General features: G+C 43.4%; 3 non-coding genes across 3 annotated transcripts; all 3 read left to right on the top strand.

Moving 5' to 3' along the window:
• Positions 1–5119: 5119 nt before the first annotated feature.
• On the top strand, positions 5120–5191 carry trnaq-cug (transfer RNA glutamine (anticodon CUG)). Its single transcript has one exon. It is a non-coding gene; the product is annotated as a tRNA-Gln (tRNA).
• Positions 5192–5510: 319 nt separating this feature from the next.
• trnav-aac (transfer RNA valine (anticodon AAC)) lies at positions 5511–5583 on the top strand. Its single transcript has one exon. It is a non-coding gene; the product is annotated as a tRNA-Val (tRNA).
• Positions 5584–5857: 274 nt separating this feature from the next.
• On the top strand, positions 5858–5931 carry trnav-cac (transfer RNA valine (anticodon CAC)). The gene has a single exon. It is a non-coding gene; the product is annotated as a tRNA-Val (tRNA).
• Positions 5932–19566: the final 13635 nt, after the last annotated feature.

The following is a 19566-nucleotide window of genomic DNA, read 5'->3' as shown; positions in this document are numbered from 1 at the left end:
GGCAGAACTCTGGGACCAACTTCCTGCCGAACAGCTTCTCGAAGTTTGTGTTCACAGAGTGAAGCAGGTCACCCGAGTAGCTGCGGAAAGGAGATGGCTCAGTTGACAGAGCAGCAGTGCCACGGTCCTGGTTCCACCTGTGGAGTCCTTCCAGCAGGTAAACCTGGAAATTCAGGCTGTTGGCACTGGTTCCTGGGGATAAACAGGTAAGTAGGTAAAATTGGTGATCAAGGACATGATACATTAGTACATAACTTTAAATATATTTTTATTCTTGGACTTTGTGACACATTAACATAACTATAACACAAACACAAACCTGGGATGAAGCGGTTGAGGTGTAAATGAAAGGACTCTAAAGATGTAGAGCCCCTTGCACACCTGTAGGTGGGTAGCTGCACACCTCCCTTTGTGAGCTCTCCTGTTTTGATGTAGAGAGCCACACCTGGTGGGTCCTGGATGCACTTGACATGCTTCTTTTGGACATTCCAGATGTGCTCCATCCTCTCCATGTCAAACAGGGGAACTCCAAGGGAGTCATTACCGCTGGTCCCCATGAGCCCCAGCAGCAGCTCCTCCAGCAGCTGGGTGGTGGCCACTTCACCCCGGGTTCTCCGCCGACAGTGTAGAGCCAGCTCCTCCCTGGACAGGTTTCTGCTGATGTCAGCATCAGTGACTGGCAAGCCCTGGGATTGAAGCTGTTGTTTCTTCGCTTCACGCAACAAAGCTAAATCAGCTGCATCCCACTCAAATATGCACGCTGACAGGCGTGACATAAAGATTGGGTACAACTGATGAGCATCTGTCACGCACCCCAGGGCAAGTCGGCGCATGAAGTGCCAGATGTCAAGACGAATGATGAGGTCCTGCCATCCACTGAACCTGGTCTTCAGCCTGGTCTCCCCTGTACTGGAGCAGCAGTCGCAGTCCACATACAAGGCAACAGGGGGATCAACACCAGCCTGCTGGTACCGCTTCACCAGGTCTGCTGCCATCATGTCCAGGCCTGCTCCCTCCTGAGCGGTCAGAACACTGATCAGGATCTGACCATACTCGTTTCCCACAGAGGTGAGCCAGAGAGCGGTCCCTTTAGCTGTGCCTGCCAGCTTCTTGACGATCTAAAGTACAAAAAATTAAAAGGCCCTTTGTGATTATTTTCAGGACTCTTGATTTAATGGGACTAGTTAATAATATAAGTTTCCTGTATTAATGAAGGAGAAAAGATATAAACCTTTTTTGTTGAGTCCATCTTCAGAATTGTGCCGTAGATGGATGTGATCCGGGCTTTGATGTCCTCGAGCCTTGTCAAGATGTCCTGACTGTACACGGAGAGGAGCCACTTACAGCTAGGCACCACAGCAGGCTCAGGGGGCTCAGGAAAAGTCATGGGCAGCAGTCCGGGGCGCTGCTGAAAGTCAACACACTCAGTGGTGTACCGTGCAACACGATGAAGCCACTCCTCTGAGTGGTTTTCTTTCAGCTGCTTTAAAACCCGTGTTGGACTGTTACCCAGACCTCTCTCCCGTAGAAGCCGGATCACACGGATGTCACAGGCGTATCTGAGTCAAAGACAGATAAATTAGTTAGATTTTTTTTTTATTTCTATTGTCAAGGCAAGAGAGAAAAAAAGAAATTACTTACTTCTGAGTAAGGATGACCCTGAATTCAGACCTGTGAGCCAAGTCCAGCTGCCTGAGGACAGTCTGACTCCAAGAAACGTGGCTGGCTCTACATTTGGTGCAGGTCAGGGTTTCCGTCACCATATTGTAGGTCCTGTCCACGTCAAGGACCCGCCGTGCCCTCTTGTGCAGCCCTGCCCCTGTGAGCTGGTGCTGCTCACAGGCTGCATTAGGGCAGACCACCTTCACCTTCCACAATTTGTATGGCATCCATACAAAGAGTGGGTGGGCGAAAAAACGGTCTGGTGCTGGAGCCTGGTTGTACAGGTTGCTCGGCTGAGGAGGAAAGTACCAGAGCTTCAGATGGTCTTGAAGCTGAAGTTTCCCCTTGGGCCCCAACTTCAAGAGGAATTTTTCAATCCATTTGTGGTCTTCAGGTGGCAAACCCTCTGACCACAAGCGGGGCAGGTGAGCTGTTGAAGTCAGTGCTCCTGTCCCAGAGTCAGCAGCAGTCTGTAATATAAAAAAACAACGACAAAAATACTTAATAGTAACCTTAAAGACTTGCGAGCTTCTGCGCACTATGAAGTGACATGTTAAATACTTACAGACACTGTGGCAACTTCTGCTGCTGGACTGGGGACAGGCACTGACTCTCGATCAACTGCATGAGAAGCTGGAGCCTTAAGAAACAGCAGGAATAGGACTCACATCAGTGATAGACTTTGAGAATATAATCTTAAACTAATACTCAGATAAAACACTACCATAGTATTGTTACAACTTTAAAATCTAATTTTGTTAACGAGGGAATTTAAATGTATTATTGTTTATGCGTAATGTCTTCAGAAAGTATTTGTAAAAATGCTTCTACAAAAAGAGTAGTTTTTTAAAAAGTACTCACTGGGACGGGAACACTTGAAGGAGAGCTGGTACTTTCCTCAGTGGGGTCTGTGACTGTGGCTTGGGTCTGTAGAGCAGTCAGTTATAGTTATTTACCAAAAAAATGACTCAAGCTTATAGGTTACTACATAATCTCTATTTACCTTGGTTACTCTTCTGGCCAGGCTCAGATTTGGCTTGGCAGCAGCAGACTGGGCACCACCAAATCTTGACTTAGTAAACTGAAAGGCAAAGAAGCAAAGGGCTTTGTTAGAGCTGTACTAGGGATACAATTGTCAATATACATTAAGGTACAAAACAGTTGTCACAGCCATGGTCAGTTTATGAGTATGATTATTTGTCTGTTTACCATTGCCAAAGTCAAATAAGGCCGCTTCTTTTGGCCCTCCAGACTTGGTCCTGCTGGAGAACTCTGTTGTCCTACAGCCCTCTCCATCAGACTTGCTGCTAGAGTCTGCTGGCCAACAGAGCCTCTAACAGGAGGACTTACAGCTTCCCCCTGAGCCGAATCTCCTGCTGCCCCCTGGGCTGAACCTCCTGCTGCCCCCTGGGCCGGACGGCCTGCTGCTGTCTGCTGTAGTTTGTGTTCACAGAGTGAACGGGGAGCAACACTCGATGTGGTCGGCTGTTAAACAGAGTAGACACAGCTTTATGTGGTGTACTGATTAGTAAAAACACCGTCTCCTTGTAGTTTTACCTTCTGCACATGAAATCCACACAGGCACTTCCTCTCCTGCCCAAACAAAGACATTTGGCCATGAGTCTGCATTGGGCATTTCTCAATCTAAAAATAAAGAGAAACATTTGGTTAAAAATGTTATAGTCATCATTATTTTCCAGCTACTTAAAAAATGGTTAAAAAAAATGCTCATTTCAGTTAATTCTATAAAAGTTGAACCTTATCCTTTGTTTGAAGCAAATATTAGTGAATGGTACAGTAAGATTACATGGTAAAATCCAAAATCAATCAACTCTCACCCTCTGATACAGCTCATACCACTTCTTCTGTCTGGGAGCAGGTCTGTTGCCTTCATCAGCAGGCCAGGTTCCTGTGTTGGCAAACCTCCTCAGGCGGGACATCCACTCTGAGTCAGACATTGCCTTGTGGGACTTTGTCTTTTTGGTTGCCTTTATTTAAGGAGAGTTTTGATATTAATACTATATTAATATGACATTAACTGTAAATCAGATATGTTGGCTCTGTGCAATAGTGTAACAGAAGAATGAAAAAGAAAAAGAAACATGTCATATTAGCCATTGCTTCAATTTAAAGTGCATGAAATAATAGACTTGATATAATTATTACAATACTATTATAGGAAACGCGACATTTTGCTGGTTAACAAACATTGTGAGAGAAACGTCTTGCATAGTAACTAACTAGGTAAATTTTAAATGGCTGTCCGTGGATTAATAACATTGTTACTTAAACCGAGCTCATATCGACTTAAGTGAAATACTTATGAATGACAAGATTTTGCGCTATGTATATATTCTTATAGTCTTTGGTCAATTAAGTGACTTTTTTTGACGGACCCGACGTTTCTTTTGACGTTTACAGCCCAGCCGCCATTGTTGTGTTCGGCACTGTGTTTTCAGTTAGCCTACCTTTTATTTACCTATGTGTAATAACGGCGCTGTACCGGACCATAACAGTGGAACTTGGTACAATTTAGTTAAAAGTTAAAATGAAATAATCACAATGAAAAAGCGAAATGTTAGTGGCTCAGTTTTCTTGTTTTATTGCTTACTCGCGACACAGACCGGCAAGTCGAAAAAGGGAATCCCCCGTCAAAGTTAGCTAAATACGTCTCTATGACAGTATTAATAGGTGAAATATTTAGATAACTCTTAAAAGTTGTCACACACCACTATATTTATACGAAATACTTACCATTTTGTAGAGTACAGGGAGATTTGGGAGCTTGTCAATCCGTTTTCTTTGACAGTGACCGGCAAGTGTACACAATCTCCGAGAAGCGTGGGGGAGGGGCAAAGGAAAAAAAAAATCCAACATTTCTGCGCCGTGACTGGTTAAATGTTGGACTCAGGGAAGAATTGATAAACGTGATTGGTCAAGAATGTTGGAGGATGTTGGATTTGCGAAACTGCCATTGGCTGTAATCTTCAATATTGGAATACACTTGCCGGACTATCCTTCGGCTGCTGGCGCTCAGGTCGCAGTCTCCCCTGGAGGCGTGGGTTCGAATCCCACTTCTGACAGTGTGTGCTTTTCCCTTTGCCTTGCCCTGTTGTCTGGTGCATGACATTAGCATCTGCCTTACTCCACGACCATTTCAAGCCCCACAAAGACTAGTACAGCCAAAGTTTGAGACAGTCCAAATGCAGGCACACTGACAGCACGACGGCGTGTCAGGCATCTGACTGCTGCTTTGTCAACATGCTGCTCGGAGCAAGCAGTTGACTGCCCAACTGCGTGTGCGGCCAGTGTGGCCTGCTTTCTATGCTGCCGTCTGTTTCACTCTTGTTTCTTAGTGTCCCCTGTGTCCCATTGTGCGCAAGAAGACAAAGGCACATAGCGTTGGCATGTGCATATACAGAGAGCGTTTGATGACTGTGTGTTGGCCCTCTGCCCTGGTTCCATGGTGTAATGGTCAGCACTCTGGACTCTGAATCCAGCGATCCGAGTTCAAATCTCGGTGGGACCTGCTTTTGAGGTGTGCGGTCTCGGGGCTATTCCAAAGGCAGGTGAAGACATGCGCTCAGAAAGCCATGGGCTCTTCCTCAAGACACCCTGTCCTTTGACTTCTATTTGCACTGAAAGGGTCTGGAGTGCACTCTAACCACAATCTTGCCTGTGCGGAAGGATGCCGCCATTGTAGCTGCCAGCTAGTGTTGTCATTCTCTGCAGATAGTCATGGGCAGCTAGAAAACCCACTACTTCATTGGTATTTTTCCAGCAACTGGCGTGTCGGAAGTTCAGGACACAGCTCTGCAGACGGGTTGTTAAGGCACGGCACGTTGTCCGTTTCCGTAGTGTAGTGGTTATCACGTTCGCCTAACACGCGAAAGGTCCCCGGTTCGAAACCGGGCGGAAACACCTTCTCTTCCTTTGCCTCTCAGCAAAAACTCAGTGACGTCATTGGACCGTTTAGGCTCCATCCTGGCCAATATTATTTTGTTGTTGTTGTGGTTTTCGTTATTTGTATCACTTTAATCATCAATGTTGTTGGTATTTCACTGTTTAATTCAACTGATAGTGTTCACCATTGGCATTTCAGTGCTCTTGACTCAAATGTTGGACAGTGAACATGATTGGCAGCCAAAAGAGGCAAAAGGCACTGGCCAGGAAGCAGACCTGGAAGCTTAAAGCCGCTGTCCGTAGTGTTGTGGTTATCACGTTCGCCTCACACGCGAAAGGTCCCCGGTTCGAAACCGGGTGGAAACACTGGCACTTACTTTGCCTCTTGGCAAAAGCTCAGTCATGGCGCTCATCGGGCTCCATGCAGAACCTTGTGCAAGCTTCTTTGTCTTTTTTTCATAGTGCAGAGCTTTTTCCACCCTCTCTTTTTTGCAGCTGTTGCTTTTTTTTCTCTTCTTTTTTTGTAAATGTACTTATGTAATATTTACTGCTGTTGTTGTTTGTTTGTTTGTTTGTTTGTTTTTTATGTACATGCAATGGGCATTTGATTAGGTCAGGCCTTGACTCATATGCAGCAAACTAGATATGAGTTGAGAGCAAGGGAAGCAAAGGAGGGAAAAGAGGCAAAAGGCACTGGCCAGGAAGCAGTCCGGGACGCATGAAGCCCCTGTATCTGTAGGCAAAGAATAAGCTGCTGGTAGGTAGCATAAGTCTCCCCGTCGGGAAATCGAACCCCGGTCTTCCGCGTGACAAGCGGAGATACTGTCCACTATACTAACGAGGATGCTGCCTTTAGTGCACGCTGCACAGACACGGCCCCATGTTCTGGGGTTTACCGAGATTATGCAGAGTCACAGCCAATGCCTGGTGGTTCAAGTCTGCCACTGTTGGGTTGAAATCTTCCTCCTGCCCAGAGTCACCAGTGATGGAGTGCATGACATGACATGAATCACCAGAGCAGTGTGTGCCACTGTTCAGAGTGCCTCATGTTGGCCCCACACGCAAAACCTCTGCATTTTGTTGGTGTGCAGAAACTCTGCGCCTGACTGTGTTGTGGCTTCCAGTGGAGAATGCAGTGCTCATTGGCCTGTGGTCAGTATTGAGGGGTGGCAGCCCTGGAACAGTGATCAAACTCATCGGGCTCCATGCAGAACCTTGTGCAAACTTTTCTACCCTCTCTTTTTTGCAGCTGTTGCTTTTTTTATTTTCTTTTTTTTTGTAAATATACTTATATAATATTTAATTAAGCATACCGTTAGTTCAGGCATGTTACGACGTCAAGCTCTAACAACATAGCTGTCATCATCAGTGCAGATCAGCTGATGTCTCGACTGACTCCTGTGTCCACCTCCTATTGGAAAACTGCTTTTAGAGCGGGCTATTTAAGCTGCTCCTGTCAAACCTACTTCCTGCTTCCTCTGCTGGCACTTCACAACCCACCCCCACCCCAGCTCCTCCTGTTATTTTATTCATGTTTGCTCTGCTCTGTCTGGTTTTCTATTTTGCTGCTGTGCTCCCTGTTTATGCCGTTCATGATGGCTCATGATGGGCAGGAAGGTGTGCTCTTCCTGCCTTAGGCTTTCCACGTAAGCGCGATTTGGCGATATTTTGTGTTCATTTCTGAACGGGACTTGGTGAGTGTAAACAGAGTATTTCGTTACACGTAAGAGGATGTTTGTCATGATGTATTAGTCATTTCATGGAAATAGAAAGGTTAAGTAGCAGATTATTATTATTATTTTTTTGCTGAAATGGTGAATATAAGGTGGAATTTGTGCTGAGAATGAGCATGAGCCTGTAGTTCACTGTCCTGTGATGCTAGTTTTTCTCACCGCCGCGACGGCGAGTGCGTCGCTTTATTAAGTGTTGAATGAGCTAAAACAGACTTTTAGTTATGTTTGAAGCTACCAGATGCATTATTTGCTTTTATGTATATTATTTTGGATATTATTGTAGGCCATTAAGGTTGGATCTGGAAAATTCTGAACTTTCGAGTCCACGTGCGAAATACAAGATGGCGAACCACCCCAGGATCCCTTGAACTGTGCATCACACTGAAGCAAAACGCCCTCTGCTGGATTTTGTGCGGTTTCATCAAGAACTGGTAGGATTTATCCATATCTCCCTGTAAAACTGCAGAAGACTCTCAGAGACACTGGATTAACAATCCAGGACAATCAAAGGATTTCATTTAAGGACAAAGACATTTATTTGTGATCAACAAACTGTTCAGTCTTTTGCTGAATTATTTTGAGTTTGTGTTTTGAATATTTTAGTTTTGTTAGCCATACATGTTGATGTATTGGTATCATTGAAGGTGTAATTGTTTTGTTATACAAACAAAATGAGGAATGGTTGAACCTTAAAAAGGGAACTTAACAGAACTTGAACTAAATCTTGAAACTGAAATAAAACTAGACTTTATTCAGGATAAAAGAAAAACTGAGTTAACTCAAATAGATTAAAAGATAAAACTAGAAATTAAAATACAAAAACCTAGGTTGAGAACAAAATATATTTTCTAAGCCAAAACACAGGTTTAACTCTAAAATGGTATTCATAAGTTGAAAAAACTTGAACAAAAAAGGGAAAAATATTCCATTTTTCTTTATTGATATTGAAATTGTATGTCTTTTGCATGTTAAATGTTTTTGTTTGTCATTTACTAAACATTTCAAGCCAGCAATTTAAACTTATTTTCTGGTCTGTGGTTATTTATTGCATGGTACATCAATCACTACTCCAGTAGTCGAACCTAACATTGGTCCTAGTGTACTGTAACTACCTCATAAGTGTTACACGCTTATATGCTGAGGTGTTTTTTTCTCAATCTGAAACTACATCCCCTGTTGGGAATAGTCTGGAATTGACCCCCCCACCCCTTCTCCCAATGTTGCTTTTTTTCGATGTCTATTGCAAAGGGGCGCTGGGTAGCTGGCAGCTCCTAGGTTAATCCCATTTCTGTGTTTCCCCATGTTTGTTTTCTTATATGTCTTGAAAGGGATGTAACTGAAATGAAATCTCCCCTTGGGGATCAATACAATAATCTGATTCTGATTCTGAATAAACACCACCCGAAATGCCCAGTCTCACTCACTACCACCTGTTATTCACATTAGCCCAAAGTGGAGTAAGGAGACGTGAGTCCCTTTTGCTACAACATATGACGCCATGTTAACAAAGAGAGTGTTTTAAACAGCTTTACTGAAAACAGTCCCTTCTTCCTCTAAATTTGTGCCTTTATTTTGTTGAAAAACAAAAAAAATCAATTATTGACTTATTCTACAGCCTTTGTAAGATGATGTAAATTATTAATTTATACAAAAATAAATAAATAAATAAATAAATAAATAAATAAATAAATAAATAACCCACAATATGCCCTTTAAGGTGTACCAGGCATTAAGAAACAGAGAAATAGAAGAAAGCAACAGTGGTCTTGTAATTTTTTCTCAATGACAGTACCTCATATGTGGCCAGACAAATATAAACAGTGCTTTAGTATCATCCAGTATGAGGAAAATCCTTAAACACACACAGGCTTTATCTGCTGCAGTTTGTACTGCACATCACTCACAGATGGGTTTGGAAGTATTTGCTGAAGGAGTTAAGGTATCGCATTGGTTAAATGCTAAATTACACACTTTGGTCAACAGCCAGCAGAAAGTCTAACCTTGATGATGTACATGAAACAAAAACAGCATTAGAGCAGAAAAACACTGATGGCACAGCTCTTCACTGTGCTCAAAGTGCAGCATTGTCGCTACATGTTTCATCCAAAGTGACAGAGGCACTGACTCTGAATAAGTGGACAATCACCCGAGCATTTAGCTTAGCGTCAGTTGCCATAACAGTTGACAATAACACAATGAAAGCCTCCGACTCAACTTTCATTGTGCTGTTGAACAATAAATGTGAATTTGAATGCAGATACTCGTCTAATGCCAGAGAAAAACAGAGCTGCCTCAAACACACTCATCATAAAAAATGACAAATGAGAAATTTCCATTCAGTCTGCAGCAGCAGAAAGAAATGATCAGAGACGTCACTCTGAGTGGCCTCTGAAAGCAGGTCCAACAGCTGATAATGGTAATGCAGTCCTTAAACGTGTGAGTGAGTTACAGGCTGAAGGTTAAATATGATCAGTGAAATTGAATCTGACAAAGCTACATTACAATCCATCTTGGGATATTAAACATTTCAAATTTTCTGAATTAAGGACTAATAAGGCTGCAGAGATGAGTGCAAGATGGATGGTGTTGGTTAACAATCACAAAGCAGATCTGATGAGAGCAAATGGCATCAGGGTTGACGTATGATATTGTTGAGGGGGAGAAATGAAGTTGGAGATGATTGGGCATCCTCTGAGGATGTGATCGCAACTTTTCAGAGCAGAACTTCAAGGAGAAACTACCAACATTTCTGGACTTATTTTAAAACATCTGATCTCTGTCAGTGGAACACCACACAGAAAGCGTCCTCCTTCATTTCACACATCATAGGAAGGAACTGGGGTACAGAGCTGACAACAGAGTAAAGTTTTCTTCTGTGTGTGTGTGTGTGTGTGTGTGTGTGTGTGTGTGTGTGTGTGTGTGTGTGTGTGTGTGTGTGTGTTCGGGGAATAGCTGTTTATGAGCAGATCTTGACGATTTATTCCAGACAGCTGAATGGTTGACAGGCCATCATTAGCAGAGTGATTCCTCAGGTTGTTTCATTCCCTGGTGGCTAAGACAAACTGCAGCAGGTCTTAATTGCTGGTATGAATGAAAGTTCATTTTCTGAGGGGTGCTATCCATATAAACGCAGTATAAAGATTACCAGAGAGATGAATATGCCTAGTACTTTACCATCACACTACTGCAATAAAGAGGCTAATAAACCTGAAATGGGCCAGAGGGTTATTCAGGGACAATAGAGAAGATAAATGCTGTTTATCTCCGGTTACACCGCATCCTCATGACGCTCGATTCATAAGAGCAGAAAGGAGAGTAAGAAAGCAGGAGAAAGACGCAGGGAGCAACAGAGACAAAGAGGATTTATAAACTTGAGAGTCCCTCTGTGAAAACTGAAAACTCATTCATCTTCATTTAAAAATAATGTGGCATACTCAAGTATTCTGTAATGAATGTTGATTTATGAGATTTGACCACTTCTGAGCCACAGTCTAAAGAAAAAGAAGTTTGTTCTGATTAATAAGGAGCAACAAAGACCAAGAACAGTAGAATAAAAGAGACATTGTACCATATTTGAAGGTAGAGTCTACAGAATTTCCCTTAAAAAAAAAAAATTCAACTCTTTCAGGAATAATCCTGCTCAATTGTCTCCTCTAGGCCTCTACACGTGTGTGTCAATGTCAGTGTCTGCCTCCTGTCTGATTTGGTTGTATTGGGGTGTTTCTTGATGGAGGGTAGTGTGATTACTTCAGCCAATCACAGCGGGCCCAGCTGGTTAGCGAGTGGAAGAAGCTAATCAGAGCAGCTCAGTACTGGACTTAGCAGAGAGGAAGAAAAACAACCAAAGTGAAACAAAAAGCCAAAAAAATAAAGCGCTCTCCTAAACAAGGGTTAATCTTGGCTCAACTTTCAATCGCTTTCAGGAACTTAGAGAGCAGCACAAAGATGAAGAGCGAGTTAGCTTTCTTTCTAACTTTTCAGCTGAGCAGGTATGTGTCAAAAACTTGTGGTACTTTTCTGCATGATTTCACTTCAAAAAGAAAAAAATCAGAAAACAAACTGTTTTTCAGTGTTTTGTTTTTTGATACACAATTGAATATCAATTTAATGAACGATTCACGGATTCCCCCCCTCTCAGTCTAAGTAAATTCACCAACCTGAAACCGATGTCGCTGGTTCACTGGCTGCTGAAGCTGCTGATCCAAGCTAGCTATCTGAAAAACTGGAGATTTGGTTTACTAATAGTCCCACTTCTTTATCATCCTGTTATGTTCTCAGGATGTTAAAGACACGTTTTATCATATCAGAGCCAGAAGAGGATGAACCTTTATTTATTTACCTCTAATTATAAAGGCTTTTGTGACAGGGGAACGGAGGTGGAGGCACGGAAACCTCCCTGGACACCAGCGGCGGATGTGCGGCAGCAGCCACTGTGCGCTGCAGCGAGGGAGTCACGGTGGACTCTGGACTTCACGAGGGGGGACGGGTCCCGTAGAGCCTCTTCTGGACACTGCCTCTCTAAGCAGCCTGCGTCGGGAGGATGACGATGAGACCTGGGTCTTCGGTTGTTCTCCCAGCGGTGGAAAATCGTCCATGTCCAGGATCTAGAACCTGTTGGACAGCGGGATATCCAGGGGTGGAGGAGAGGAAGGTGGAGACGGTCGCACTGTACGGCACCTATCCCTCCGAGTGGCCGTCCAGAGCACGGGTTGACGCGGTGTGGAGTGTAACGGGGGGTTCACTCCAAAGTCATCCATCAGCTTGCCATGTCTTCCCGGAAGGAGGAATAAGTGACGAGCAGGTTGATGCTTTGGGTTTTGCTCCCATATGGACCCATGGATGATCGGGGTAATTCGACACAGGCATCGGTCGCGTAGCAGGAGCTGCAACCGCGGCAGGAGCTGCAACCGCGGCAGGAGCTGCAACCGTGGCAGGAGCTGCTACAGGGCCGGGGAAAATGGGAGCCTCATCTGCGGCTGAAAGTGCACCGGGGATTGTGTCCTCCGACTCAGCACCTGAGGTAGCTGGTGCCGAGCCGAAAATAATTGTGTCCATGATCTTCTCGGCGTCCTGGATTTTGTAAAGAGTAGAGATCCTTTGCTCCAGTTCACAGATCTTCTTACTGAGATCGGCGCAGCTCTGACAGCCAAGCGGTGAGGTAAGCGGGGCCATGGCCCCTAGTGAAAATTCACTGTTTGTTTTACCTTGAAACTTAAAGATCCAGAGAGCTGAGCAGTTGGAGATCCTCCTAGATACACAGGGACAACTGAGAAATATGCGTACCCAGTAGTCAAAACAAAAATTTGCTTAAAAACTAGGGCTGTCATTTTAACGCGTTAATTAGATTAATTTATTACACAGCTAATTAAAGCGTCATAAAAATGAACGCAGATTAATCTGGATCCCAAACCCACGAGGCGTTCAAAGATGCACTTATTTTCAAATGTCTAGCATTTACAAACCGTTTGTCCTCCATGGAAAAAGTGGTGTTCTCGTCAGATTTTCAAATTTCTGACGGTCCCTGAATGTATCACATCTAGCAACATGCTTTGAACGGGGGGAGAGAAGAGCGCTGTTAAAGGATAAGTTTGGTTTATACAGCTTTTACATTGTTTATAGAATGAAATAGAACAAAATACTCACCCAGAAGGTTTTCCTGATCCAAGCAGTGCTTTAGGAGATATTTGGATCCAAAATTGTGCAGCGGACGTCCGTAAAATGGGATCCATTGGGGCATAGACAGCGCCGCTCCTAAAACTGCGCAGTACTCTCTTGAGCACTGACTCCTTTCTTTGAGGGGCAAGCGTACACAAAGTCTTCATCAGTTCAGAGGTCAGTACAGCCGCACAGCGCTGTCTGGAGTGACACAGACTGCAGCAGAGGACTATCTCGGAGCCGACCATGATGGAATATAGGTGAAAAACATGGGTTTTTGGACGATTATTGCCGTTTTAAGGAGCGGCGCTGTCTCTGCCCCGATGGATCCCATCATACGGACGTCTGCTGCACGATTTTGGAAATACCTCCCGAAGCACTGCTTGGATCAGGAAAACCTTCTGGGTGAGTATTTTGTTCTACTTCATTCTATAAACAATGTAAAAGCTGTATGAACCGAACTTATCCTTTAAGGGGACTGCCATCCACATCTCGTTTATTCACACGTCCTTTTTGAAAATCTGCAGAAAATCAACCGTTTGCTCTAGCTCAGTTCTGTAAAAAACAGGTAATTTTACACTCTCTACTGCATCAAACAAGCCCTGAATGATCGAAAAATGTCTTGTATTTAAATCTAAAGAATTCTTTGAAAATTTCCTTCCATCTTCCTGGTGTCATGTTTCAGCTTGGGGCTGCTCTGCACCAATGAGCAACAGTTTGTGTGTTCAGAGCATGTTAAACCGAGAATACTTCACTTTTCTTTGATCCAAGACTTGAATAAAGTGTTTTGTACATAGTTCCTCACAGTTTTTAGCTCTGGTTCTCCTGACCTCATAGAAGTATAGAAGTTCATATCGCAGTGAAAATTGAGTCCACATTGAGTAAAAATGTGAACAGAAGTAAAAAACGTCCCAAAAAATCAAATCAGCTTATCTTAGGTGCAGGACTGTGTAGATTTTGTAAAGATAGAAACATAACACTTTTATCATTTGTTCCTTATGCCTCAGGGTACCTAAAAATGTGTTGTTTATATTCCCACCTTATTTCTAAATGTTTTTTTTTTTGTCTTTTAATGTAATTTTAATGTCCTGGAATTCAAATTCTTTATTTTGGGACCTTAAGCAGATATGAGATTAAAATGCGATTAATTAGATTAATTAATTACAAATCATGTAATTAATTAGATTAATTTTTTTGATCGCCTGACAGCACTATTAAAAACTGTTAAAAACAGCCAAAAATCCAACACAGCTCGGCAACATGTGCAACGTGGCTTCTGGAAGTCTGTAGTCTCTACACCTCTCTTTGGTGTGTTTGTGCAATTAACAAGAAAATAACGTTGAAATTAGCTGTACACTGTAAACAGAATACACAAAAAGTTAAGATATGAAATATACAACTGTAGAAAAACATATATGTCTTAAAAAAGTGGTCTCTGGCTCATTTTGTTTTTTGCTTAGACATTCATTGAAAACATTAAAGATTATAAATAATGTTATTTTCCTTATCCAGTGGTATTTTTTAACTAATCTTTTATCTTACTTGCTTATAACTATGAAACAGCCGGCTGAATAAAGACCGTTCCTTATCTCAGACCAGCACTCCAGATCCCTCTCAACTGTGGAAAATAAAGTTCTTAGTATTAAATTTAAGTTTCTGATGTTTTAAATGCCCCCAAAGTCAGGATGTCCCTCTGAAACCATTCCGCACAAACTGGAGAGGGCTGTGTGCTCACACCCCCCATTATTATTGTGGTCAAGAGACTGTGGAAGAGGAGGAACTAGGAGTGCTCTCTGTGGACAGGCGCGGGGAGTTCAGGGACCACAGTGTTATATAGCATGGGAATAATGATGAGACATATATCTCTGATATCTACTTCACTAAATAGCTCTTTTGATCAGCGAAGCATTACTCCACAGCTCTCACTTGTCACGACAAAAGGCTCTGCAGTCCTCTGCAGCATGTTTAAGTGGAAGTGTGGGATGAACAATTGAAAACACGTTAGAATAAAGTCCCAGGATCATCAAGACTAAGAGGAAAAATACCGTGATTGTTGAACATATTTAATATTTGAAAATGACTTTTTGATGCCAACAATAATTCCTCTGCATGAATTTCAAAACGAGCTGCATAGTGGTGAAGTGGTTTGTGTTGTTGCCTCACAGCAAGAAGGTCACCAGTTCAAACCACTGACCGTATAAATAATGGATGTTGTTTCCCTGACGTCACCCATATGTTTCTGAAACAGATTTTGAGGGAAATCAGCTAGGGCGGCCATATTGGAAGTAAGGCCGGCATTGAGTCTCCACACTAACAGCTATAGGGCGCCTGTCAGTCAGGTGAGCTGAGCCTCTGTGAAATCGCAAACTTAATGGGCTCTAATTTCATAGACCAGGCGCAACTGCAGGCGCACCTGCCCTGCGCCGGTCTTCGCCGTGCGGACAGGGCGTGACCGGCGCACTTTGCAAGTTTCCTGCAGTGCCAAGAGAGGCGCAATCAAGGCGCAGGGAGGCGCAGATGAGCGCAGAAGAGCGAGTCCACGCCTCCCTCTGCGCAAATGGCAGAGAGGGAGGAGAAAAGCTGTGAGTGGGTTTAACACAGCCGAGCGCTGTTTTCACCGATCAAATGAGCGCCTCTCCTCGCCTTTAAATGCCATGCGGCTGAGGCGCAGCGTCTAATTGGTCTGACTGATCCCCAGCACCGCGGAAAGTGTTCTGGAAAGAGCCCGTAGCAGAGACGGTCAGAGCCGCTGTCCCTGCAGCAGGTCAATGGACAGCGGGGCGCATCAGAGGACACCAAGCGCGTCACAGTGTGTGCCAGCTCCCGGGACAAATGTAATCTGTTCCTTTGTCATTAATAGGAGAACAAAATGAAGAGACAGTTACACAGCTGGCTTATCCATTCAGAATACTTTTGATCCACCTGCACTCCTGGTTTGTCATCACCAAATAGCAGAACCTTTGGTGATATACTGTATACTCTCCAGGTGTCTCCGCCTCATCCTCCTTACAATAATGTACTCCATCTTTTTAGATCACGTTAAAAATAAAGACTTAAACAGAGAAATATGGGAAATCACGGGTAAATCCTGAGTGACATACATTTATTTTGTCTCTTTTTTCTTTGTCTTTTCTCTCCCTCTTTTCTTTGAATTAAATGAAATGAGAGAACCAGATATATACTCAGTATCAGATGATAAGGCTGTTTATTGTTTAATTGTAAGATGTGCATCAAACTTCCAGCTGCCGTCAGGTTAACTTTCCATTATGACAAACGGCTTTAATCTGACATCAGATGTGACGGGACAGTTAATATAGATACAAATGTATATGCTGGTTCAGACAGTTACATTAAATAGTGATTACTGTGATTGTTTATTGCATTAAAATGTGCCTAACACTCTGGAAACCTGCCTCTGAGGCTTTGTTGACATGTGCGTGCGCCTGTCACCAAATTACAGCTGCGGAGGGTGTGCTCCTCTTTGCGCCGAGGGTAGACCAGGTTGGAGCTGGTGAGCTTTCAGCGCACTTTCTGCACTGTTTTTGGCACAAAATTGTCACTGTGCCAACATGAATCTGCCAACACCTCCCCCTGGTGCACCGTCAACCCCCCCTGGAGTCACACGCAGTCACACCCATCTCTGCGCAGACGGTCTACCAAATTGTCAAATTGGCAGCGCACTGCAGTGCGCCGCACGAAATTAGCACTGCGCAGGGTGCGCCAGGCTTGCGCCCCCTGCCCTGTGCTGCGCCACGAAATTAGAGCCCAATATCTTAAAACACTGCACTTAGAAAAAATCACCCTCGGTGCAGTGTGTGCTGATACAGAAATCTGATTCATACAGGATACATTTTTTTTGAACCAGGCTATAAATATGTTTATCTCTGCAGTGTACACAGCTTTTTTTGGCTTGGTGTTTATGTGACTTTCTCCAGCTTCCTCCCAAAGTCCCAAAACATGCTCATTAGGTTAATTTGTCACTCTAAATTTCCTGAAGGTGTGACTGTGTGTGTGAAAGGTTGTCCGTCTCTGTGTGTCAGCCCTATTATTGGCTGGAGACCAGTTCAGGGTATACCTACTTCTTGCCTGAAGACAGTTGTGATAGGCTCCTGCCACCTGCAACCCTGAAAAGGATAACAGGTAAAAGAGGGACAGATTGAATTGATTTTTATTTCGGTCATGTCGACACACATATACAACATCACACATTGTCAATAGATGATCACATTGTACATGTCCGAAAGGGAAGACGGGAGAAGCAGAGCTTATCTAGTCCCGTCCCCGTTTACTCAATATTTAGTCTCCTCTTTTTCACATTTCATTAGAGTAATATAAATTTTGATTACATTTACAGAACTTTGCGTAATTATTTATTGTCTTTTAGTGTCCATAGTTGATTTGATGTCCAATTTTGTTGTCATGTAAGGCATTGTCTTTTTGTGTCCATAGTTGATTTTAAATGTCCAATCCTGTTCTTCACGTACGGCCTGGTTCGTGGGTCTTTCAATTTTGTTTCTGTTGGTGTCTTAAGCATTTGAGTCGTTGTCACTCTCCCCTTGGCCCAGGCGTGCTCCAGCACTACCGTCCCGGGCTCTGCTGCGGTTTTCAGCCATGCGGGCGTTTCCGCCTCCTCCTCGGGTTGTATTGAGGAGTGCACGAGCCATCATTCTTTGACCTCCGGCTCTATTGATGTCATTGCTTGCTTGTAGCATCGCCTCTCTCGTTGCTGTGAATTCAGCTTTCATGCGTCTCAGCCTCCACATAATTCCGCCGAGGCCCTGTCCCAGGACTGTGATCACTGCTCCAATTGCTGCAGATGGATGGACCTACAAAAACAAACAAGACCATCGACACAAGATGAACAGCTGGTTTCTAGTGACGTGATTGTTCCAACAGTAGATGATAAAGGTGATAAAGAAGGGTTGGTATGAAAAATCAGCTTTAAACCTCTTAAATCAGGGGTGTCAAACTCATTTTCACTAAGGGCCACATCAGCGTGGTGGTTGCCCTCAAAGGGCCAGCTGTAACTGTAAGACAGTATAAAATGTAGCTAAATGTAACTAAGTGTAATGTAATATAAATGCAACTACTGCTTCTCAAATACACCCTCTGAAAAAAACTTTGCAGCACGGACAACTTCTTCAGCCACATAAAGCTAGCTTCACAGCTCCATTGTTCATGGTTGTGGCTTTATTGAACACATCCTGCTGTGGTTGCAGTTTACATTTTAAATCTTGCTCTATTTGTTTTTTTTTTTTTACTTGAAGGCTCACTTTGACATACTTGGCTGTGTTTGGTGTCAAGATGACAATGTAGACTGTACTCTTTGACAACCCCTACAGCCTCATAACACAAAAGACATACAGGTTTTTCTCCTTTCCCATCTTTTCTGAAACAGCCTTCACTCTGCATCAACTTTTCTCTTCCTGGACATTTTGGGAACACTGTTTTATTTCTCAATTCCACCAGCTCGGAAAACGGCGAAAACACTGCAATCTAGTGGCGGGATGCCATCACTTTGTGGGTAACATAGTCAGTAGGTATGATGGGAATTTTCCAAACCGCTTATCCTGTTCAACGTCGTGGCTGGCTGGAGCCTATTTCAGCTGGCATTGGGTGAAAGGCAGGGTATACGCACAGGGCTGACACAGACAAACAGAGTTTCATGAGCACACTCACACCTACAGACAATTAAGAGTGTTCAATTAACCTCGTAAGCATGTTTTTGGACTGTGGAGTCAGAGAGACCCCACGCGTGCACCGAGAGAACATGCAAACTCCACACAGAAAGGCCCACCTGCTAAGCTGGAAATCCTTCTTGCTGTGAGGCTGTAGAGCTAACCGTTGCGCCACCGTGCAGCCTCTTAATGTAACTTTTTGACTAATCCATTGTAAGACAGACTTTTTAAGGTCTTTCAGGCCACATGAAATGACATGGCAGATCACATTCGGCCTGTGGGCCTTGAGTTTCACACATGTGTCTTGAAACATGTTAGAAATTTGATTAAAACTGTAGTTTGCATGTCTTTTGGTGTCATAATATTTCATATGCAATTTCTACAATTTTGAACCAGTTAAAGAATCAGTCCCGTCAAACTGTCAAATGGCATCACCAAAGGAAACATGATAAGCGTAAAATAATTCACCAGCAAATTTAAATATTTTGTTTCTTATCTTGATAATCTGAGTTTTGATGTACTGAGCAAGTCAGTATGCTGTAAACATCAGTGTGTTCTCTCTATTTTTGGCTCAGCAGGTTTAAAATCATATTAAACATATTTTTTACAGCGTAGTAGACCGATAAAATCAAAGAAGCAGATGTGCTAGGAGACAGAGCCCTGGACAGTTTGTGTGTAAGTTCATATTCCTGTTGTTCACAAGAGCCACAGTTAATGCAAAGTGCCTCACTGTGGAGGGGATGTGTAGACGTGGATATGGCTCATATCCAACAGTTAAATTAAGACAAGTTTATCCAGGAGACAAAAACACACAGGGCACAGCTGCTTCTGTTTCTGCACAGTTAAAGTTCGGTGTGTTCCTCACTGTTCTGATTGGGTTGTTCCGTCTCCACATATAGCACCTTAGACATTTGGCCTCCAACAATCTCTCTACG

Source organism: Halichoeres trimaculatus, unplaced genomic scaffold (genome assembly GCF_033239565.1).
Source record: "Halichoeres trimaculatus isolate MK-OKI-2021-1 unplaced genomic scaffold, fHalTri1.1 fHalTri1_scaffold_3, whole genome shotgun sequence".
Lineage (NCBI taxonomy): Eukaryota > Metazoa > Chordata > Actinopteri > Labriformes > Labridae > Halichoeres > Halichoeres trimaculatus.
The sequence above is the reverse complement of the archived record's forward strand: the minus strand, read 5'-3'. Positions and strand labels throughout refer to the sequence as shown.